Below are 25,866 nucleotides of genomic sequence, written 5' to 3'. Positions count from 1 at the left end.
GTACATGCAGTATAAAATGTCACCCTTTGTGTAGAACGTCTATGAAACCAGAAATTCTTAAGAAATCATAACTTAGTGTTCAATTGAAACAAACTCAACCGTCTAGAATTAACCCTTAATATACCAACAACTCTTTATTAAGCTGTGAGATCTATAACAAATGTTCTTCTAACAGTATAATGTTTCTTTGAACGCCTCTGAACATACACGTTTTTCTTGCTAATGCTCATCATTTTAACTCTTCATCGCAATAACAAACCATTTTCAAGTATCACAAGTGTGCGGCCTTGAAATTCATTTCTTGTGTGTCTGTGTCATGATAAACTTCTGCCCTAGAAATAGAAATCACATTGAGTTTCTTATTGCAGAAAGTATAAAGAGCAGTATATGGAGGAGAATATGCCCGTGTAATGTTATAATAATAAGTGTAAGTTACTGGAAGAATATGTGTTATTTCCAGCAGCGGTAAAGGGTTAAAGATCTCTGGCTTCACGTCATGAGCGCTCTGATTCCCCACAGCGATGAGAGAGAGAGATCTGCAGCAGCTCTCTCTCTCTCTCTCTCTCTCTCTCTCCGGGTCCATGTTGAGTTGATGTGTTGTGCTGGGTCATTTCAGGCCACGTCTGTCCGATCACAGATACAAACCCTGACGTAACGGCCATATCTCTTCTTCAGACCCTCGTACAGAAACACGCGCACGGAGGGCGTCGCGTCGCGTCGAGGTGAGGCGTTATTTCCTGTGTTTTAAGTCATGCGTATGAATGTGTTCGTGTTTAACACGGAGAGAGTGAAACTCATGAATGTCGGTTTGATCATCTCTGGTGTTTGTGCACGCGGATGTGGTTGTGTCACACTTTCAGTGTCTTCTGTAGGGCTTTCAGAAACACGCAGAAACATACATGTACTGTCACATTCTCACGAACATCTGTAAATAACACGAATCTCTAGAGCTGAAGTTATGGCGCATAATGTTACACGCGCGCGTGCATATGACAACTTATGTTCACTAGTTATAACAGCAGCGGAAGCAATATCATGACTAATAACACTCTTTTCATCGCATCTCACTGTGTTTTCATGTTCACGTGTGTGTTTAATGTGTTTTCTGATCAGCTCATATGCAAACACATGACCCACTTAAAGAAACGCCATCCAGTCTTTAATAATGCACGCGCACGCGCACGCGCACACACAACACTGACAGTGTGCTGATATTGGTTGGTCATTTTTGTATAGGCTTGAGGACACTATGGACAGTCCTATAACATGTAGCTGGATATCTAGCAAAACAACCACTTTGATCCATGATGATCCGTGATAAATCACCCAAAATGAGGTCATGTAGGCGAGTAATATATAAAAAAGATTGGTCTGTATGAACAAGATATCTTGCAAGGGAAAACATTTTCTTTGCACAGAAGAAACATGTGAAGTATCATTTCATAAACATTGATATACGTGGCATTGCTCATAATGATATAATATTGATATAATGTGATTATAATGACTAATAACTGCATTAAGTCATATACTGCACCGTACCTTTAATAGCTGCATAACTCATCCACTGCACTGTAACTTCAACAACTGCATGAACTCACCTATTGCACTGCAACTTTAATAGCTAATGTCTATAGCTTATGCACACTTAAGTCACTTGCACTATTGTCTAGTCTAAATTATGATCTGCTCATATCCACCTGTACATTAATGTTCGTAGTATATAGCCATCTGTATATATTGTTCATATTTTCATAGAACATACCTACTGTAAAGTATTTTCATAGTCCATGATCACTGTATAATATTTTCTCAATATTGTATTCTGTATTTATTCTAACTGTATATCCTGCACTTGCTAATGTCACTTCTGGTTAGACCTAAACTACATTTCGTTACACTGTACTTGTATATGTGTAATGACAATAAAGTTGAATCTAATCTAATCTAAAAATATATTGATTACTAGTGCACAACATGGAGTGGATTAAGATTCTTTACGGCGCGGTTTGCTGTGGATTACTGCTGTTACTGATGTTAACAGTGTCATTATTGAAACTGACAGTTATTTTCACATGTTGATCAGACTCGTGCAGTAAAAGGTTGTTGTTGTGCACATTGACGACAATTGTGAACATCTGAATGAAAGACTTTAAAACAGAAAGTGTATTATTTCAGTTCTGTATGTGTTAAAATACTCGGATGACATACTGCATGTGCCAAAATGTATATAGAATACTCGATCCTACAATACTGTTGACTTACATCTCTGATACTGAAAGCCATTTTATATAAAGGCCAGAGTTTGTCCTGTTTGCGTCACACATTTCTAGTCTTGTGAACCAGTGATCGATCAGTGCACATGTCTTTATTATTTTTCCATCACAAAGCAATAGTTCGATCCGACAAAACAAACTTTCTTGTTCTCCTTTCTGATAATTGTTTGTTCTCCTCCACATTATGTAAGAAAACTGGCTTCTGAACGCTGTTTTGCATTCCATTTCTTTTGATTTGACTGGCAAGAGATTTTATACAGAATTGGATTACAGACTCAATATTGATTAACGTGTGGTCGTGTAACACGGGTGTAGCATACCATCATATACAGGGTCCAGTAGAAAAGCAGTACAATGAACAGTGTGTGAAGTTTGCACTACTAGTGTTTTATGGGGAACATGAATTCTAGACACAAAACTGTCCGTGGAAAGACACAAATGTCTAGTTATGGAATGAAAATGAACCCTGTGACATGTGGTGATCACCACTAGTATTTTCACATTCATGTAATAAGAAGCATACAGTAAGAAAAGAGATGTTGAAATTTGATGATTATTAGCGATGATTTCTCTCCAGCTGAAGGTTATTTCAGGTCTGAATCACTGAATCCATTACAACAGCAGACCTGTTACATCACATTTAAAGGAACAGTTCACCAAACATTGTGCATTCAATCCCCTAGAACCAAACCTGTGAATAAAAAGACTGCTGGTTGTTATATTTAATTGTGCTGCGCATGCCTGAATCATCTTCAAAACTTCAAATCGTCAAACAGTAATGCCACACGTCTCATGCGCGATGTGTTTGGTGAAAACTAAGTCAAATTAATCCATGAGTAGCAAACACAGTTCAGGAAGCTTGAGAGAAATCGGATTAAATAGTTCATGATGAAATATCATTCAAAAACATTGACACAAAATAAGTTATTGATGTGCCGCCATCTTTAAATCCAGTGCTTGCATCTGCTTAAATATCATTTTAATTTCTATAAAATCTCTCAAAATATTGTTTCATTACTGTAGTGATGGACATTAGTGCTTCTTGTAGCTTTGTCATGTTGAGTCTATGAGAAAAAAGCCATATGAGAAAAACTAGTTCAGGTGAAGAAACTCATATAAGTCTGTATGGCCTAACTGTGTGTAGATATTAAAGCAATAAGCCGTGAGAAGCAGTGGGTTACAGTGAGTTTTATAACAGGGACATTGTGACATGAGGCGAAGTGGAGTTCCAACACTTAGAACTGTAACTCACTGCTTTCCGGGGCTTATTGCTTTTATAAAGCAGTTATTCCATATGCGTAGCAAGGTTTCAGAAAAGAAAGTATATCAAGTGATATTTAGGCTATGTGGTGCAGTCAGCCATTATAAATTGGTGTATTTGTTGTCTTCGTTAACATAAAAACATGTAGAGACTGTACCATAGATATCAATAACTAGATGCCTCATTTAAGCGCTCCATGCACATAGACGTGGCAGCCATTTTGGAAGTGTCCAGTGAAGTCACTCGCAGTTTGCTAGAATGCCGGAACAATAAATTCACAAAAAATGGTATACCCTTTCGTTGTTGTGTTAGTGTAGGAAATATGGGTATAATCACGGTGTCACGGTTTTAGGGTCAGGGTTTCAGTCCGGTTTGTGCTATGTTCAGAGAAAAGGGACTACTGACAAAAAAATAAGACCAAATAATTAAGCTACAAGTAACAGCACCAATAAAACAACCGAGCACAGCAGAAAATTAAATAAGATGCTGTATATATACATTTGAAGGTATAGAAATGGATTAAAGTAATGAAATAAAACATAACATTGCATATGTACGAATTGAATAAAGATGAATCATAATAGAAGATACTGAAGCTATTGAGTCACAAGCAGTGAGAGATTTCCTTGACTTCTAACAGACAGCAGGAATATGCTGCTGTTGCTTTAAGAGGAACACAACGTTCCAGTACACAGATACTGTACACATGTGTTGTTTTTCGTCTTGTTTCATCCGTTTACTTAAGACGCAACCTACCATGTTTTTTCAGATACTCGACAAAAAGGGCATGTTAACCTCCTTCGAGTGTGAATTTGTCTGTTTTATACTCAAACTCAATATTTGCGCCATGTCTGAGACTTTCCTTGTGCTCACTTTGGATCTTCTCACAGCGCGCAAGCGAGTTTTCTTGTGCATCATCTTGCACTTAAATGTTTAAATTGGCAAGACTTGAATGAGTTTAGTTTAAACAGCAACATGTGCGTTTCAGGTCTAACCTGCACTCGCGCGCTCACAACACCCGGGTGATGAAAGCCTAAATAACTGGTCATATTACAGCATATGTCAATCCTGTCGAAATTTGTCTACGGTATTTGATTTTTTGTAGGTATTAAATGTGTATCCATCGACACATTGTCAGTCTGTTTTACCCAATATCATTTTTAACAAACCATATTATAAATGCGTCGTCAGATTTAAGATGAACCATGGTCCAAGTGCGTGCCGAACCGTTGGTGGAGAACAGTTAGGTTACATTTTTACAGAGAACAGTTACAGCTAGAAAATAATAATGTTTGAGTTTACACACTGACAAATATGTTTTCATAATCACACACAGTCAGCTTGCTCATGAGCGTTAGCACACTGGCTTGGCTGTGAAACAAAATCCTTTGAAACAAAATCCTTCATCACGAGCCTAATGTCCCTAGTCCACATAACAGAACTCAACATTCATAAATAAAATCATCTTAAGGTTGACAAAATCCTTCCACTACTAACATGTGGATAAAATAAACCAGAGCAACCGTTACAAAGTAACCCAATCCATTGGAAATCCTCACACAACTGGCAACTGACCGGCTCACCGTTCCAATATGGCGGACGACCTACACATTGCGGCCCATAGAAACTGAAGTTATTTATATCCATAGACTGACTGTACACTAACAGTACAGACAGAAACCCTCGGCCGTTGTGTGCAGAACTTGTGATTGAGAAATGTGTGTATGAGATGGCTAATGAAATGAGCATATCACATGTAGAAATACTTCAGAACAGTCATTTGCTAGCATAGTTTGTTTACATTTTGCAGTTCTTCCAAATGCTTTTTGTGTCGATAGAGGATATACATACAGTCATGGACAAAACTATACGCCCCCCTTGGTAAATATGAGCAAAGAATGCTGTAACTTTTTCTACATTGTTACTCACAAAAAGCGTTTTGTCATTGAAGTAAAACAACTGAAAGGGGGGAAGTCACATTACTCTAGTACACACTTCTATTCTTATGAGAAAAAATATTTCTCGAGTATATTCCCATTGATATGTTCATTTTCTTAGCACACCAAGGTGACTAGAAACATGATGATGTCAAGTCAGGACTTGTTGCACAGGGGAATAAATAGAATTTTAGTAAGACAACCCAATGGGGAAAACCGGAGAATATAGTTCTGATGTGCTGTTGAGCTACATCATGGCAATGATCAAGTACTTTAAATGGACTGGAGATGTTCCAAATCTGCCTGTAAAAGAATGTGTGTCTATATTGTCTTAATAAGGGTTGGGCGATGCTTACTAAATTGCCATCGGATGATGGTTACAGTGAAACATTGTGATGGACAATGACATCGCCCTGCGGCGTTATAAAGTAATGCGCGTCTGGCATGAGATGGGCTGAGACACATCTTAATAATACAGTGCGAGCTTCACAGTCATAAAGTGAGGTTAGATTATATTCTTATTCTGATGTTATATTCTATAAAAGAGTTATAAACTGAGGCTCGTCTTCATTATACAACCAACGCAAGCTGCGCAGATATAAAGTCAGGCTAGTCTGATCTGTACAGTGTTAGGTTTTATGCACATTAGCGTCGTTCGTATTTGTTTACAACTCAATATACAGCCTGCAGCACAAAGCTAGCGAGATAAAATGTCACTGTTGTGTAGAATAACAGCAAATATGCACAATATGTTTAATTTAAGTAAAAATCACTCAAATTGTTCATTGATTTTGAATTACTCTCGTGAGACTTGGAAATCTCTTTCGGTCACATGTGTTAAAAAGCTAAAAAGGTGGCTAGCACAATGGATAAAAAAGAAGGAAGGATGACCAATATGGAAGCATAGACATATATACATTTATCAGACGCTTTCATCCAAATCGACTTTCATAGAGTTCAGGGAGCAATAAGCGATATATCATACAGTAGCATAATACAATAAGTGCTAATACAAAGTTACTAGTTTCAACAAAATCAGGGTGGTGAAAACAGCCCAGCGCATCACAGGGACTACACTTTCTCCTATTGAGGTCATCCAGAAGAAACACTGTCTGCGTCAAGCTCGCAGCATTCTCAAGGACTCCTCTCACCCCGCTCATAGACTGTTTACTCTCGTGCCTTCCAGTAGGCGCTTCCGGTGCCTCCGGACAAGAACCAGCAGACTAAGAAACAGCTTTTTTCCCAGAGCTGTTTCATTATTGAACTCTGCCCCCCACTGATTCCACTACCTCTCTTACCTTTAACTCCAATGCTGCTATAACATTGTTTACATTGCACTACAGGGCTGCATGCATGACTGAACTGTACACACCAGTACTTCATGTTATCTGCTCTACCGGACTGTTTACACACACACAGCATCATTTGCACTCTATACTGCTCACTTGCACACCAGGAATATTTAACTGAATGCTCATTTGCACTAATGGACCACTTTCATAACAGCATTAACTCCTCCACTGCACTGTAACTTCAATAACTGCACTAACTTATCTAACCCTCTGAAGGCCCACCAGGACCACATTGAGGTCCCAAAAGGGAATGGAGCGCGGACGGGGCGAATTCAGCGTTCTCGCGCCCCTCAGGAACCTAATGACCAGGTCATGCTGCCCCAGGGGCTTGCCAGCAACTGGTTAGTGATGAGCGGCAATTGCGGCTACATACACTTTCAGTGTGGACGGGGAGAGTTTCCTCTCCAGCCTCTCCTGTAGGAAGGACAGCACGTACCCGATTGAGCATTTCCGTGGGTCTTCTCCGCAAGAAGAACACCAGGACGAAAAGAGGCGCCACGTAAAGCCGCCTCGTGGCCGGGGCCCTTGTCTGTGTAATGGTCTCTACCACCACAGGGGGCAGACCACTCAGGGTCTCCTCGTCCCATCCAGAAGCCAGACATGGAGGTCCCAGAGGTCTGGTCTCGGATGCCACAACGTGCCATTCCCCTGCAACGTCAGAGGAATCTGCCAGGGGGGAGTTGTCGTAAAGAGCATTAGCTCAGAGAACCAAGTCCGGTTGGGCCAGTAAGGCACGACTTGAAGGCATACTTCCGCTTGTTCAGCGGCCAGCTGTGCGCTAGGGTATCCGTGCCCGAGGGGGCCCTCGGTCAGGGAGTACCAAAGTGGGCAATGGGTATTGTCCAGATAGGCAAACAGGTCCACCTACGCCTGCCCGAACTGCACCCAAATGAGCTGAACTGCGCGGGGGTGGAGTCACCACTCTCTCCGATGCGTCGACTGACGAGAGAGCTCATCGGCTGTCTGGTTCAGGTCCCCCGAGATGTGTGTGGCACGCAGGGACTTTGTCACCTGTTGACTCCACAGGAGGAGGCGTTGGGCGAGTTGCGTTAACTGCCGTGAGCAAACGCCACCCTGGCGGTCGCTACGGCAGTAGTACTGTCCGACCTGACCAGCACCTACTGGCCTTGCACCAGGGGCGCAAGTAGAACAGTTGACAACTCTTGGCAATTGAATGCCAGCGCAGGCGGGGGCCCGTCCACCGACCCGATAATGTGTGCCCGTTGCACACCGCACCCCAACTCTGTGAGGAGGCGTCTGTTGACACCATGACTCACCTCGAGACCTGCCCAAGAGGGACTCCGGCCCGTAAAAAAGGTAATTGAAGACCAGGGGGTTAGGATGCGACGGCAGAGAGGCGTGATGATGATACGCCTGTGTGCCACACTCTCCAGGGAACTCGTCTCTGTAGCCAGTGCTGGAGCGGTCTCATGTGCATCAACCCGAGGGGGACCACCCCCGCCGAGGATGCCATGTGCCCCAGGAGCCTCTGAAATAATTTCAGGGGGACCGCTGGTTGCTGTCTGAGAAGGCTCAAACAGTTCAGTGTGTGCGCGCTCTAGGGTGAGTCGTGCCGTCATGGAGAGTCGAGTTCCATACCGAGAAAAAAGGGAGCTCTGCGCCGGGGAGAGCTGGCTCTTCTCTCGGTTGACCCGTAATCCCAATCGGTCGAGGTGCCGGAGCACCAAGTCCCTGTGTGTACACTACAGATCTCATGAGTGTGCCAAGATAAGCCAGTCATCGAGATAGCTGAGTACCCGCACACCGCTCTGTGACGAGGGAGAATCGAGACATGAAAGTATGCGTCCTTCAGGTCGATGGCTACGAACCAATCCTGACGTCTGCCAGACGAGCGCTGGGTGGGCGGTGCTGTGCTTCGCCTCCAAGAGCGCACGGCCGACATTTCGACGTCCGTTTCATCCCGAGCTCAACCTCCCGGGGGAGGGAGCTCCATGAAATCATCCGGGTCGGAAGCCAGTAGGTCACCCTCCGATGATGCAAGGGACATCTCATTTTCGTCATGCATCGTGTCCGAGTAGTTGGGGCAGGAGCAAGATGGCGAGGTGCCGTCTTTTAGGGAGTGGCCAGACGAGCGAGACGGGGCATGAACGATCCGCGAGCCGGTGGCTGACGGATTAACGCTCAAGGTAATCCCCATGTCACCCATGCTGCTCGCCGTCGCTGACGGCGTGGCCGGAGCCACAGCGGTCACAGGATGGCAAGCAAACGAGGTGGTGGCAGGCTCTTAAAAGAACACAGCCACCCGTGACTGCAACGTCTGAAGTGCGGGCAGGATTTATCCACAACGACTGCGTCAGCGTGTTGGACCCCTCCTCAATGAGTGTGTTGCACCTGTGAGATCCGGGGTCAGAGTCCGGCATGCAAATTTAATTCGCCAATTTCATTGGCCTGTTCAAAATAGTCAGAAGATGATAGGTTCTCAAGTCAAACCCCATCTGTCGGTTCGACACAACGTTGAGAGACCGACAGAAAGGGAACTCATCCACTGCACTGTAACTCCAACAACTGCATGAACTCACCTATTGCACTGCAACTTTAATAGCTAATGTCTATCATTTATGCACACTTATGTCACTTGGACTATTGTCTAGTCTAAATTATTATCTGTTCATAGTCACCTGTACATTAATGTTCATAGTATACAGTCATCTGTATATATTTGTCATAGTACATACCTACTGTCATATTTTCATAAGAACATACCTACTGTAAAATATTTTCATAGTCCATGCCCACTGTATAATATTTTCCTAATATTGTATTCTGCATTTATTCTAACTGTATATCCTGCACTTGCTAATGTCACTTCTGGTTAGACCTAAACTACATTCGTTACACTGTACTTGTATATGTGTAATGACAATAAAGTTGAATCTAATCTAATTTAAAAAGCCAGAACAATACCTGTTGAGAGAAAGAGAGAGGGTTAGTATTTTGTATTCAAGTGTTCACAGAAGAGATGGGTTATAAGTCGTTAAAAGTCGCTGTGAATGTTTCACCAGCAAGGAGTTGTGTGAGCGATTTACTGCCCTTATGAGAAGGCATTACAAGGTGCCGCTGGTTTGCTGAACGCAGGGTTCTTGATGAAGTGTATGAGTGTTTGAGGGTGTGAAAGTATGCCTGCGCAGATACAGTGATAGTCCTGTATGCAAACATCAGTGACTTTAATCTGATCCGGGGTTCAACCGGTAGCCAGTGGAGAGAGATGAAAAGGGGTGTCACAGGAGCCCTTTTGGGCTGTTGGAAGACGATGTGTGCTATTGCGTTTTGAACTAGCTGGAATGGTTTGATAGCCTTTGCAGGAAGACCAGCAAGGAGAGCATTGCAGTAGTCCAACCTCGAGATTACCAGGGACTGGACAGGGAGTTGTGCCGCATGCTCAGTGAGGTAGGGTCTAACCTTGTTCACTCTGTTATGACCTGGAGAACTTTCTGCATAATACTATATTGTTGCCTGTGTTTTTCTTTGTCCATGGTTCATGTGTGCAGACACGTCACTACTCCAGATGGGCGTGGTCTCTTCTAATCACTTGGAGATGGTCATTGGTCCGACGCCAGGTGCCATGTGGTTATTAGGACAGCCCCAAACACTCATCGTGGCCTTGGGTTCCTTGTGTGCCATTGAACTCTTGTGCCTTGTGTAGATGGTTCAGCTGAGGGATGTTGTTTGATGTTACTGGATGAAGTTTTGTAATTCTTGAGAATGAGTAGTGTTAGACTTTGTGTTATATTTAAGTATACTCTCACACTGTACATATCTTTTTACATTTGTTCACCAAGTTGGGGAGGTAGGGGGGGTAAGGCGCCATTTTGATTTACATACCGGTTTTTACTTTGTTTATCCTCAGGGAGTCAGGGAAGATACTCTGTTTTGTTTTTTTTATTGTTTATCCTCACAGGTTATTTAGCACTCTAAAATAAGACTGTTTTGTTTGTTATGTTGGCCTTGTCTGCCCCCCTGAAGAGATTCCCATATGTTAATAAACTTGGTTTATTGAGTTACTTGTTTTTACGAGTGTGGTTTTCTTTGCCTGTTTCGGCCGACCCCTAGAGGTCGTAACAGAATTGGGGGCTCGTCCGTCCCTTCCCCAAATTCGTAAGGAATTGGAAGACCTTTCCATTTCTGCCAGATTCGCGTAGAAGTAGTTGGTTTGTTTATTTAGCAAAATTTGCGGGAAGTTGTCATTAGTAAGTTTATAAGATTGATTTTGGAGGTTGTTTTGTCTGGTGATTTTCAATTTTTTTTTTGGTGAGAGGTAGTAGGTATGTCGGCGAAATTTGAGTTAGAGAAGTTCGCAATCGAACCATCGTTACGTTTGTTAAACATCTGTAGTAAAGATGATTTGTTTATGCTCGCAGACTTGTATCAAATTCAGGTAAGTCGAGGTGCAAGGAAACCGGAGATTAAGGAAGTGATTATAGAAAATTTGCTAGAACGTGGCGTTTTGTCTACGGAAAGTGAAGGTGAAGCGGGTGTTGCAATTCAAGTGGCGGCTTCCTTAGACGAGGGGACAGTTCCCAAATCTGCGGAGCTGCCCGGCATGGATCCCGATAACTTTCCTTCTCCTGTTAATCCTTTGTTGGCAATCAGATTGAAAGAGCTGGAGTTGGAATTGAGCAAGCAGCAATACCAGAGTCAACTGTTGCAAGTACGCACAGTCGAGCTAGAGACTCAAAGAGCTGTCAGAATCAAGGAATTAGATCTGGAGATAGCTGCTAAACAATTTGTTTATTCCCCAGTTGCTGATGTGCCTAGTTTTCTTCCTGGGTTGCCACCCAAAATGGCTTCTACTTCTAGCCCGAAACCTGCACCACGACGCACTATTCAAGTAAGTGAACCTGAAATTGATATAAGCAAATATATTGGTTTAGTTCCATCGTTTCGTGAAAGCGAAGTTGACACCTATTTTGCAGTATTCGAACGTATTGCAGCCACTTTAAAATGGCCGAAAAACATTTGGCCGCTTTTCTTACAATGTAAACTTGTTGGAAAAGCGCAAGAAGTATGTTCTGCGTTAACGCTTGAACAGAGTATGAATTATGAGGAAGTAAAAACTGCAGTGTTGCGCGCTTACGAATTGGTCCCAGAGGCATACCGTCAGAAGTTCCGGAATCATGTGAAAATCACCAGTCAAACGTTTGTGGAATTTGCGAGAGATAAAAGCAATTTATTTGAGAAGTGGTGTACGGCAAATAAAGTTAACACTTTATAGCAGTTGAAAGAGCTGATTTTGTTAGAAGAATTTAAGAGTTGTCTACCTGAGAGAATCATTATTTATTTGAATGAACAGAAGGTGTCTTCATTGTCTGAAGCAGCTATTTTTGCGGATGAATTTGCGCTTACTCATAAAGTAACGTTTATGTCATCCAGGAAGCGTAGCACTACTGATCGTGCAGGTAGTGTTACAGATTCCTCGATAGTGTCCAAGAATGCTGAAAGAACTTTGAAGGTTGAGAACCGTGAGTGTTTCTATTGTCACGAGGTGGGACACCTTATTGTTAACTGTCCCATTCTGAAGAAGAGAAATGGCAAGAAGACTTATAAGAGTGTCGTGTTAGTCGATCGTCCAACGTATTTGCTCGATTCAGAATTCCAAGATAGGTCTATGGACTCTACGTTCAAACCTTTCGTGTGTGATGGTGTTGTGTCTCTCAGTGAGGCAGATGCTGAAAGGGAAAATGTACGTATTCTTCGAGATACCGGAGCTTCTCAGTCAATTATCTTGAGTAGTGTATTACCATTTTCAGAACAGTCAAGTTGTAATTCTAGTGTGTTGGTACAAGGCATTGATCTCTCTGTAGTGAAAGTTCCGTTGCACAATGTCTATTTGAGATCTGGGATTGTTTCTGGTTATGTTAAACTAGCAATACGTAGTGAGCTGCCTGTTAAAGGTATAGCGCTCATTCTCGGAAATGACTTGGCGGGGAACAAAGTTTTTTGTTTGCCGGAAGTTATTGACGTCCCTGATGTACCGTATCAAGATGAATTACAAGAGCAGTTTCCTGAGGTGTTTAAAACTTGTGTCGTAACTCGTGCTCAGGCTCAAAAATCTGGAGTGACAGTTGATTTGTCAAAAACTTTTCTGAGTGATGATGATTCTGCAGTGGCAGATGATAAAGTAGATTTAGTTAAAATTAAGATTGATGGAATTCCTAGTGATGTCTTGCCTTTTGAAAGATCTGTGTTGATTGAGGCACAAGCTGCTGATCAAACTCTGAATCCCTGTTTTGCGGCTGCGGTCGAACCTAACGTTTTGTCAGAGCATTCAGTCGCATATTTTGTTGACGATGGAGTGCTTATGCGTAAGTGGTCTCCTCGTTATACCATTGATGATTTGAGAACAATTTTTCAGGTAGTCATTCCTAAAACTTTTCGAGAAGAAGTGTTGAGTGTAGCTCATGACCATGAACTTTCTGGTCATATTGGTGTTCGGAAAACATACGATAACTTATTGAAACATTTCTTCTGGCCAGCGATGAAATCTGACGTTTCAAAGTTCTGTAAGTCATGTCATGCCTGTCAACTAGCGGGCAAACCGAATCAAGTTGTTCCTGTAGCTCCTTTAAAACCCATCCCAGTTCTAGGAGAACCATTCGAACGGGTGTTGATTGATTGTGTGGGTCCGCTACCTAAAACCAAATCTGGAAATTCTTATCTACTTACACTGATGTGTGCTTCAACTAGATATCCTGAAGCTATACCTCTTCGTTCAATTAAGGCTCATGCTATAGTCAAAGCGATTGTCAAGTTCTGTACTATTTTCGGTGTGCCAAGATTTATTCAATCAGATCGAGCGACAAATTTCATGTCAAAGGTATTCGCTAAGGTGATCAGAAAATTGAATGTAAAACATCAAATGTCTAGTGCTTATCACCCTCAGTCTCAAGGTGCCATCGAACGTTTCCACCAAACTCTAAAATCGATGCTCCGAACCTTCTGTGTAGAGCAAGAAAAGGAATGGGATGAGGAAATTCCTTTATTGTTGTTCGCTATTCGAACCACGACTCAAGCTTCACTCGGCTTTAGTCCTTCCGAATTAATCTTCGGACACAATGTGCGTGGCCCGTTAAAGATTTTACAAGAACAGATTCTTTCATCTGACCGCCCCTCTTTGACTAAGAATGTCTTAGATCATGTTAGTGAATTTCGTGAACGTTTGCATCAATTGTTGAAACTGGCCAAATGTTCACTTAGTTCGGCGCAAAACCAAATGAAGGATCGATATGATAGAAAGGCTATTCAGCGTTCCTTTCAACCTGGTGACAAAGTTCTCATATTACTTCCTGTGGTTGGTTCAGTCTTACATGCAAAATTTGCAGGTCCGTATGAAGTGAAAGAGAAGGTTAGTGATACTGACTATGTCGTAAACACACCTGATCGTAGGCGTAAGACACGCCTTTGTCATGTCAATATGCTTAAGGCATACGTGACTCGCTCTAGTCCTGAGATTAAGTCTTCTGTTTTGACCGTCACTCCTGTTGTGGTATCCCCTTCTGATTATTCGCCGGAGTTGGATGAAGTAAAAATGAAAAGTGCTGCATTTACCTCTGCTCGCTTGTTGAATTCAGAGACTTTGTCTAATCTTTCATCTAAGCTGTCTCACTTACCCTTATCGGCTCAGGCTGATATCCGAAGTGTGATTGAGAAATATCCTAGTTTGTTTAGTGATTTACCGACTACGACTCACGTCTTATCTCATGACATTGATGTCGGTTCATATTCGCCTGTTACTCAACGGTCTTATCGTGTAAATCCAGTTAAAAGAGACTTGATGAAACAAGAGACCCAATACTTATTAGAACATGGTTTCGCGGTCCCAAGTTCTAGCCCATGGTGTTCCCCATGTCTCCTTGTTCCCAAACAAGATGGAACTTCTAGATTCTGTACAGATTATAGGAAAGTTAATGCTCTAACTAAGGCTGATTCTTATCCCATGCCACGCATGGAGGATTGTGTAGATCGGGTAGGAAATGCTAAGTTTGTGACCAAACTTGATTTATTAAAGGGTTATTGGCAGGTGCCCCTCACAGAGCGTGCATCTGAGATTTCAGCTTTTGCTACCCCTGATGTATTTTTAGAGTATAAGGTAATGCCATTCGGACTTAGAAATGCTGGGGCTACGTTTCAAAGACTGATGTCTCGTGTCTTATCCGACATTTCAAATTGCGAAGCGTATTTGGACGATGTTGTTTGTTATGATGATTCTTTTGAAGATCATCTTAGAAGCATAGATAAAGTGTTCAAATGCTTATCTGATGCTAATCTCACTTTGAATTTGGCTAAGTGTGAATTCGGTTGTGCTACCGTTACATACCTTGGTAAGGAAGTCGGAAATGGTCAAGTTCGTCCTCTGAATTCAAAAATTCAAGCTATCCTTGATTTTCCAGTCCCTAAGACCAGAAGGGAACTGAGGCGATTCCTCGGTATGACTGGTTATTACAGATGTTTCTGTAGAAATTTCTCTATTGTGGCTAGTCCTCTCACAGGATTACTTCGAAAGGCTGTATCGTTTAAGTGGTCTCCAGAATGTCATTCTGCATTTGAAGCGTTGAAAACTCTACTTTGTAGTGCCCCTGTACTGGTTGCCCCTCATTTTGGGAAACCATTCATGTTGGAAGTGGATGCTAGTGGTACAGGCGTTGGCGCTGTTTTGTTACAGACTGGAGAAGACCAATTGAATCATCCCATCGGTTTCTTCTCCAAGAAATTTCTGAGGCATCAGATGAATTATAGCACGATAGAAAAAGAAGCTTTAGCTTTGATTTTCAGTTTACAACATTTTGAAGTGTACCTTGATTCTTGTGAACATCCTATTACTGTGTTTACTGACCATAACCCTTTGACTTTCATTCAGCAAATGTCAAATGCAAATCATTGTTTGATGCGATGGTCCTTGATTTGTCAAGGTTACAATTTAAAGGTATGTTACAAGAAAGGTGTGGATAATGTTATTGCTGATTCACTGTCACGGGTAAATTGGTAAAACATTGTATGTTTTATTTTTATGGGTGGGGGTGTTATGACCTGGAGAACTTTCTGCATAATACTATATTGTTGCCTGTGTTTTTCTTTGTCCATGGTTCATGTGTGCAGACACGTCACTACTCCAGATGGGCGTGGTCTCTTCTAATCACTTGGAGATGGTCATTGGTCCGACGCCAGGTGCCATGTGGTTATTAGGACAGCCCCAAACACTCATCGTGGCCTTGGGTTCCTTGTGTGCCATTGAACTCTTGTGCCTTGTGTAGATGGTTCAGCTGAGGGATGTTGTTTGATGTTACTGGATGAAGTTTTGTAATTCTTGAGAATGAGTAGTGTTAGACTTTGTGTTATATTTAAGTATACTCTCACACTGTACATATCTTTTTACATTTGTTCACCAAGTTGGGGAGGTAGGGGGGGTAAGGCGCCATTTTGATTTACATACCGGTTTTTACTTTGTTTATCCTCAGGGAGTCAGGGAAGATACTCTGTTTTGTTTTTTTTATTGTTTATCCTCACAGGTTATTTAGCACTCTAAAATAAGACTGTTTTGTTTGTTATGTTGGCCTTGTCTGCCCCCCTGAAGAGATTCCCATATGTTAATAAACTTGGTTTATTGAGTTACTTGTTTTTACGAGTGTGGTTTTCTTTGCCTGTTTCGGCCGACCCCTAGAGGTCGTAACAACTCTCATGAACAGTCAGAGTGAGGGAGCTGTAAAGGCAAGCTTCATAGTTGCATAGGAATTGGCAAGAGCATGCAAGCCGTTCACAGAGGGAGAATTTATTAAAAACGGTATGGATAAGGTACGTGGTGTTGTGTGCCCAGACAATAAACAAGCCTTTGCTAAGATCAGCTTTTCCCGAAACATGCTGGCTAGTGGCTAGTAGGGCCTCTGACATACAGGCCCAGTTGAAAGATAAAGCTAAGGACTTTGTTGCATATTCACTGGCCGTAGATGAGAGTGTAGACAGAACGGACACTGCCCAGCTCTCTGTATACATTCGAGGGATAGATGCACAGTTTTCCATAACTGAGGAACGTTTGGATATAAAAGCGATGCACATATGGACAGGACATTTTCTCATGAGTGGAACAGTGTGTCAGTGGTGCGGAATTGCATTGGAACAATCTTATTTGTCTTACAACAGGCCGTGCAACTGAGATGTGGTGTGAGTTCTGTTTGGCCGGTTTGGTTCGAGAAAAGGTGGGGCACACAGGTGAAAACCTGACAGCCTACCACTGCATCATTCACCAGGAGACACTATGTGGAAAGGTGCTGGATATGGGACACGTAATGACAGTTGTAAACAAAACAGTAAACTTTATTCGTTCACAGGGTTTGAATCACCTGCAATTCAGGGCACTTGGGGTCGGGGTAAAGTGTTGCAACGATTCTTTGAGGCTCGGACTGAGATCGCTTGTTTCATGGAAAGCAAACAAAAGTCTATCCTCAAGCTTGAGAATGAAAAAGGGCTGAGCGACTTGGTATTTTTGTGTGATATAACGGAAACACCTCAATGATCTTAATGTGAAAGTCCAGGGTCAAAAGGAGCTAATCACTGAAATGCGAGACTCTGTAAACACGTCTCAAATAAAACTGTGCCTGTGGGAGGGCCAGATGCGCCAAGCCAACTGTCAGCTCAGTCAGTGACACGGTCACCATCACATTCCCCACTGAGCTGTATGCCGAACAAACTGAACACACACTGAAAGCAGAATTCAGCAGGAGATTTGCTGATTTTGAACAACAAAAGTTCAACTTCGACCTGTTCACAAATCCATTTGGAGTTGATGTTAACACTGCACCTGAGCACTTGCAATTGGAACTCATTGAATCGTAATGTAATACTCATGATCTTGAAGCCCAATACCAGTCAGTTGGGGCGGCTGAATTCGCACCTCTACTCCCTGAATCGATGCCACACCTTCGCCTTCACGCTGAACGCATCGTGTCTCTGTTCGGTAGCACCTACTCCTGCAAGCAGATGTTCTCCGTAATGAAGCTGACCAAAACATCCCACAGTCCCACCTAACAGACGAGCATCTGGTCTCTTTAGTAATGGTAGCCATGGCAAAGGACGTTAACCCTAGAATAGACAAGATCATTTCAAAGAAAATGTGTGAAAATGAGTGTCTGGTAACGGTTAAAAACCGACATGTCTAATTTGTTTAGATTGGACATTATAAATCCATGATTGCGTCCTTTCAAGTTCAAGTTAAAAGCCAAATAATACAATATCAGACAACTGTTGACTGCTTTGCTCTATCATATAGTTTTGCCGTAATCTATGTGCTTTATAACAAAGTCCTGTTGCCATTTTGCTTTTGCGGTATTATACATGTGACAAAAATGTGTTCTGAAGTATCTCGAAAAATGATGTTTAAACATTGTTATTTTAATTAATAGTGAGTTTTATGCAATTACTAGTACACTTACATTCATTCATTAAACAGAAGAATGCTGTCAAATTTATGTCTGGCCCCTGAATTTATTACCAACCCTTAGCATGGCCATTAATACATTTGGATTTGACACCTCTGTGTAAATCATCAATATCCATTTACATCATTTATGTATTTGGCATTATACTATACATTTATCCTGAGTACATTTACATTTGTCATCTGGCAGAAGCTTTTATCCAAAGCGACTTACAGATGGGGTAAACAATGGAAGCAATTGGAACAACATAAGGACAACATAAGGCATAAGTGTAATAAAACTGGTCTCATATAGCCCACCACAGTATACAGAGCTAGTGTTTAAAAGCTAGTGTGTATAAAAAGTGTTTTTTTTCTTGTTTTTTTAAGGATAGAAAGAGTTAGATAGAAGTCAGAACTGATGGGTCAGGTGCTGATGGAAGAGATGTGTTTTCAGACGATTCTTAAAGATGGCCACAGAATCTACTGATCTTGTTGCAGCGAGCAAATCATTTTACAAATGTGGGACCGATCCAGAGAAGGTGCGTGAGAGAGATTTTTTACCTTTTTGAGATGACACCACAAGACATGTGCCATGTCTGATCCCTGGGATCGAACATATGATAGCACGATGCTCTAACCACTGAGCCACAGGAAAGCTTATGTCTTGTCATTTAATCTCTACAGACTAAAGTGAAACATAATTATGAACGGTTGACATGAGATCAGGCATGTCTGGTTTGTTTTTCCCCAAAGCATGACAATAAGATCATAGAAACAATCACATAAACATTGTAGATTTATGGACATGACATCCATGCACATGTGCTGTGAAGTAGTCAGTTAAAGTGTTTCATATGTACATATAATCAAATGAATAACGTCATATTGATTCATTCATCAAATCGATAAAAATGTAAGACATAAATATTGGCTTTCTCAACATTTCTCAAGAACATCTTGTACACACAGTTGTAGAGGTGAACGTGTCCTGCGGTGGATGTTCGTGCTAGAACCTGTTTTGTTGTGGCCTTTGCCTTCAGTTGACTTAAACTAAATAAACATGCAAGAATTATACTTGAAGCTTTCCTTGTGAAGTTTTCATTGTGTAGTTTTCCAAGTAGTCTGGTGTTGAGCGGTGCTGTTTGTGCTTCAGTGTTCACCTTCATAGGGGCTCATGCGCTTACATGAGATATTTGCTTAAATAAATGAAACCGGAAGTTGAACAGCAGAAAATATCTCATTTATGTTCAGCTTAGTGCTGATTATGTACATTTTTGTAACAACTTGTATTTTGTAATTGTACAGTTGTCAAGTGTCATGCATTGGGTGACTTTAATATCAGAATATTATTTGATTTAAGTCAGTTAAGTAATGAATCCAACATAATAATGTGATTATTATTGCATTAAATATGATCATTGTACCTTTTTATGATTTACATTACAGGAAATAGCCATAAACCGATCTGAATGACCAACCACAATATTGTGTACAAAACGTCTGTTGCAGAAAAATAAATGAAGCGCTTTCTGATGTTTTACTGCAGCTGTTGAAACTGTGCCAGTGATAAATGACATTTTATTTATACATTCAAATAAAATACTGTTATATACCTTTATACTTTTAAAAGCATATATAACAATAAGATCATAGAAATATAGCATATATAAAGAATTTTCCAAACGTTTGACTTTGATAATGCATATAAAGCTGATATTCTCATTATCTAATGAAACAAATCCACCATTGAAATAAGATGGTTTCATGATTTGTTTATACGCGTCTCTCACATCTCTAGTTTTAAATATGCAACTTAGCTGGCAAACATTCACATGTACAAGACCTCCCAGATAAAAACCAATGCAAACAGACAGATATTCAAATAGAGATGCAACGATTATAGATTTTGTTGGTAAGATTATGACGATTATTATGCATTCATTCATTTATACATTGGTACAGGCCCTGCCAAGTCTGTTACTTGCCCTGCAACAAAAAAGTACTAAATAAAAAATACTCTCTAGTTATGAGTTTGTTTTCTAACTATGTAACCTTAATAAATAAGGTTATCAGGAACAAAAACTGAACACAAAAAAAAAACACTTGATAGTTTTCACAGTATCAATGAATTATAGATCAAACCGTATGAAAGTGACTCAGTCAGGAGCGGTGAGTGTGTTTTGGCTTGGTTTTTTGTTGTTTGATGAGCATTAAAACAGGGGGTGCATGCCGCTCATTCACAGTCAGCATAATCCCTGCCTATGAATTACTGCTACGCAAATGATGTATCTATGAATGCTGTTGAATCCTCCGGACTCCAATCTCAGGTTTGGTTACATTATATTGCATAAATGCATAAGAGACTAACAATAAAGTAATAAATGAAACTGTGTCTATCTACCCAAGCGTTTTTAGCCAGCTGAAATAATACCTGGCGCTCTTCTGGAAACCACCAGCTGGTGGCGCAGAGATGTTTATTATGATGCTGTCCCTTTAAGAGCTTGTGCGCACGGATTATTATATGTTGATGTACGTTCTGTATGTTTATTTGGACAGCAGTCAGTGGTGTGATCTTGTGGTGAATATAGCCTATTCTCTGCTGAGAAGATTTGGGGAGGATGTCGACTGTTGAGGGTGGACACAGTTTTATTTTAGTTTGTGTTAAGCTTTTACTTCTTAGTAGCACAGAGGAGAACTGGCTCTCCTGCGTGAGTCTCGTTTCTCCAAGAAACCCAGACTAAGGTTTTGATCAATTGATATACATCATTGGGGTATATATACATTGACTTAGCTGTGTCCTCTGTCCCATCACGTTTAAACTATAACATCCAAAGTGGATTCAAATGTTTTTAAATTGCATCTGAATCAGATGAAGCACTGATGGGACGGTTGAGCACAAGAAGTTTGTGATTTTCTTTTCTTTGCATGTGATGCAAATCAGACGGACGTGTCTCAGGCGATCCGAGGCGGATGGCCTGCGACATAAAGAATATTACAATGAATGTCTGCTCAACAACAGTTCCAGCCTTCAAGTGAATTTGCCTGTAAACACGCGGTTGTTGTCGGCTCATTGTTTACAGGCGTTGTGTGATGTCACATTGTCAGCATTTAATACCAACAGTCAGATGTCAGTAGAAAGGCTGTTATCGCTTCATTATTTATTCATCAAGTGACCGTGAACTCTAACTCTAGATCATCATGTCTAGTGCAAACTAAACCCTGGACTGCACTGTGACAAACAAAATCAAGACTGAACGTGTGTTTTCATACAGTCTCAACAACACCTGACATCATTCATCAAACTCACAGAATCAACAACACACTGAATTGTCTTTCTGGAATATGTGACTTTACTTTACATTTACATTTATTCATTGGCAAGAAGCCTTTTTTGAATACGACATACAAGTAGGAGAGCATACAGCATTTTGTCAACATGCTAAACAGCACTGAGAGTTTATAAGGCCGTGCTACTAGAAGGATTAAAGCTGCAGAAAGCTACGGAGAGAATGAACAACATGAAAGACATAACACATAGACAGTTATTGGTTATAAATGAGGAACAGGTGTGTTTATTTAATGTTGTGAAGGATGCTGCAGTTCATTCCACCACAGAGGACCCGAATGAGAACAGTCTTCAGAAGTCAGAAAATGTTTCTTATGGGAGAGGATGCCCCCACACCCCCAACAGGGATTTTAATTGTACTTGTGTGTCACCTTTTTCACCTCTTCCGAGTTTGCAAGTCTAAAAAATGTAAAGTGTTTCTGAAAAATATATAGAGTGCATATATTAGGCTTTAACATGCGTGCACAAAATGGTATTTTTAAGTTCACACAGAGAAGTGTTTAACAGCCTGATACATGAGCTCTCATGACATGAGGTCAAGAGGAAATCACACTTGACTGTAATAAAAACCATATCAGCTCACATCACATCTACAGTAGTGTGTATACACCACATGACTGAGAACACCGGCTTGATGTTTACCAGTAATAAAGGATCAACGCTGATCAATGATTTCAGGCAGTAAGTGTCAGTCGGGTGATGTCTTGTAGATGTTTGTGTGTTCCTCACACATGTGTTTGTCCATGCAGGGCTTTTAATCCATTGGTTTTTGAAACCCTGGATCATCTTTATATTCTTCATACTGTGGGCTGGCAGTGAATTCTAGATGGATTGGTTTGATAAGACTAGATGACGATATTTAATGATAAGAAATGTTTGCTTGTTTTTCATTTGTCTCTTTATCTTCGGTCTGTCTTATCAATATTCAACCCAGTCTCAAGGCATTGGCATGGGATATAGAATCTATTGAATCGTGTTACTCAGCGTGACCGTCAATACAAAGACTACGTGTTTATGTACATTTATATATATATATATATATAAGCTAATATCAAAAGAAGTCTTTGACTAACTGACACCTTACCTCACCCCAAACCCTACAATCACAATTTTGCTAAAAACGTGAGTTTCTTGAGGTGGCAAAGCAATGATGAAATCGATATGAATTCCCATCAGATTGTGTTGATACTGTATGCATTTAAACAAAACAAACAAAATAAAACTTAGCTCTGTATACTGTGGTGGGCTATATGAGACCAGTTTTATTGCACATATGCTTTTTGTTGTCCAATTGCTTCCATTGTTTAACCCATCTGCCCCAAGTCGCTTTGGTAATAGTGTCTGCTAAATGTAATTGTAAACATGAAATTATGAAAGATACCACATATTAAAATACGTTAGATTGACCATAAACGTGATTGAATAGATTACTGTGCTTGACAATGAGCGTGTTTACATGCACAGTCGATTATGCTTAATAAGCTGATAACAAGTAAGGACATGTAAACACGTATAACGTTTTTCATTTATCGGGGAAAGCTCATAAATGGCATGAGCAAAACCCGCTCATCACGCCTGTACGGGTTTTCTGTCTGTTTTGTTTACGTGCGCATTACTGCCAGCGCAATCGTCACAGTCTCAAGCAGAAGTAACAGTAAAATAATGCAGAAAAGTCGCTCTGGAATCATGCAGTTGATGTAGAAAAGGCAAAATGAAAAACTTTTGTTGCATTTGCAGGCACTGCGGACATGAGAAGAGATATAAAAACAGCTTCTGACTGATTTACTGCAACGTGTTTAGTTACTAGACGGGAGACGGACTATCGATGGTGACGTCACTGCACACGAGAAACCTGGCAAGTCTCAAACTTCCATGAAACCACGGTTTCTGTGTAGCTGGTTTATCCATACGCATGTAAACCTGTGAAAGCAGGTTTCTTTTATAAGCTGAATTTGAATAGATATGCACTCAATGTCACAAACTCCCTGTGTTGCAGTATTTCAGCAGCACGTTGTTGAAGATCTTTATGGTGTTTGCTTGAGAAGTGTCCTGTGCGGCAACACAAAGTGAAGTGAAAGAACGATCACAAGAGAAAGAATGATGTTTAATATGCGCAGGAAATCTCACTTTATTCTCTAAATCAGCAGCACAGCTTCATGATTTTGTTCATGTTATCAGTTGATGCTGTTTTTTATGAAAGCTGTTTTTATTCAGACTGCTTTACAACACAGGATTCAAGTGTGTTGTAATATTAGTAATCACATATTATCACGTAAAAGAGTTTCTTTGAGGAAATCTGTTGTTTGCTGTCCTCTCTCTCTTTTGAAACCTGTGTATATATAGTGTGTATATGTACTGTTTGTGTCAGACACATATCCAAGCTGCAGTGGGTCAAATGAATGACTTGGACTGAATTATTCTGTACACATGCTTGATCCGATTTGTCCTGTGTGTTTTGAAAATTATTCATTGGATTTATTGATGTCACAGATAGAATTGATATGAACTGTCAAGGGATGTTGCGGCCTTAAATTTAGGCCCTAGTCCCATTAGCAACATTTGGTGTGGTTGTGATGACAGAATTCGTCTTTCAGTTGTAACCAGCGGATATGAAAATCGAAATAGGTCAATAAAAATAAAATTGATATGGCAAGATATCTTTGCTCCTCTTGTTTAGCTCTGGCAAATGGCACAACACAAAACTCAAGATAAAGATGCAAAATCACAGCTTGATGCAGTTTCCTGATTAATCCTACAGCTAGAACACCCAATACATTTGACTTTGTGCGTGGTTATAAATGTTTGTCACTGTTCCATACTTTAGAACCCTTAAATACTTTAACATGAACTTGCAAGTTTATGCCCTAAAGCTGTTCATGAAGTGCTGTAAAACAAAACCCTTTCGACACAAAAAACCAAGGTAAAGGCGATAATGTAGATTTAAAACTGATTGACAGGTCTGGCACATCGTCAACAAGCCTACCATCCAGCCACTCGGTGTCGCAAGAGAGGGTTGGCAACTCCACACGCGAGCGACGCACTGTTTATATACGGGACAGTTCGGGTCTTTTGGGGTCTATTAAGCAAAAACATATTTATTTAAAATGACCCAAGACCTGAAGACACTAATATTAAACCCGAGCCGTGTCCGAGGCACCCCTGAATCTTTTAGACCCAAACCCGCTCTGGTCAGACCTTGGGTTTTCAGATCTAAGTTGACCCGTGAAGACCTCTACTGCAGGGTAGCAGGGACAATGGTACCATAAAAAAGGTCCCATACCCGGCCTGCGTTTTGACTATGACTTAAAAACTGGCCCGAAATGCAGGGCTCTACATTCTAGTGTCACGTCAAACCTGTATGAGTTTCTTTCTTCTTCAGAACACAAAAGTAGTTTCAATGATATCCAAACAGCTTAACTCCTTAAACTTTCACCGTCTGAACACAAAAGATTTTGCCTTATAGTCTCTGGCATGAGTAGGCACCACTAGAGATCTACCAGAAAGATTTGGGAGGAAACATAACGTAACGTAAATGAGATTTATTAAACAACTAACCAGCAGAAGATAGAAAGATATTATATGATAAGGTTTTCCCCTTCCGATGAAGCCCCCCCCCCCCCCCCCGGATCAATGGACAGGGACCATCCTGGTGGTGTTGGGGAGGATGGGGTGAAAATGAGCGGCATTAACTTGCGAACAGTCTTTTAAACTCCCCGTAACATTCCCGGCGGAACCTACGCCGAAGCTTTAATATCCAAATATAAACTATTATTAATTCTTATCAGAATCACCATTTACCTTGTTTAAATACTGTCTTTGTAATTTTGAGCTTCATTTGTATTTATGAGTAACACGATTCAGTGATTTCACAGTCATTTGTGTTCCATGTCGTGTGGAATGGTTTAATGACAGACACTGTTGAATATGAATGTTGACTCAGCCAGGCTTTGTGAAAGAAGGCAGAAGTGGGAAGTGAAAGCCGGTGTTTACTGAGGGGATTGTGTGTGAGTTCAGTTGGAGAGAATCAAGTGTTTGTTTTCCCTGCAGCTCTGCAGGCCACATCAAGCCAAAGAGATTTGGAACAATTAAACTGTGAAGCAAAATCCTGGGAAAGCAAAAGAACTGAGTGAGTTCTGTGAACTGTGGCCACGAGTTATTTAAGGGTGCCATTTGATCTTCGCAGCATTTTCCTAAGTCAGCGATATCATTCAGAACTCGACTCTTCCACTTCACTTCCATCCTGTTACTCTGTCACATGAATTACAT

At 41.0% G+C, this 25,866-nt stretch overlaps 1 protein-coding gene across 8 annotated transcripts in view; it reads left to right on the top strand.

The window, feature by feature from the left end:
• The first annotated feature begins 515 nt into the window (after positions 1–515).
• The window catches only part of thrb (thyroid hormone receptor beta), an 86,407-nt gene continuing 61,056 nt past the window's right edge, over positions 516–25,866 (top strand). For 4 of the 8 annotated variants that reach the window (XM_079484361.1, XM_079484353.1, XM_079484363.1 and 1 more), the window contains exons 1-2: positions 516–722; positions 18,642–18,793. The gene's annotated coding sequence lies outside the window, so the exon portion shown is untranslated. The remainder of the gene's footprint in view (positions 723–18,641; positions 18,794–25,866) is intronic. The other 4 variants (XM_079484362.1, XM_079484356.1, XM_079484354.1 and 1 more) reach the window with 2 other exon arrangements.

Source organism: Barbatula barbatula, assembly GCF_947034865.1.
Source record: "Barbatula barbatula genome assembly, chromosome: 21".
In the NCBI taxonomy this organism is placed as follows: Eukaryota; Metazoa; Chordata; class Actinopteri; order Cypriniformes; family Nemacheilidae; genus Barbatula; species Barbatula barbatula.
This window is presented reverse-complemented; position numbering and strand designations above follow the sequence as displayed.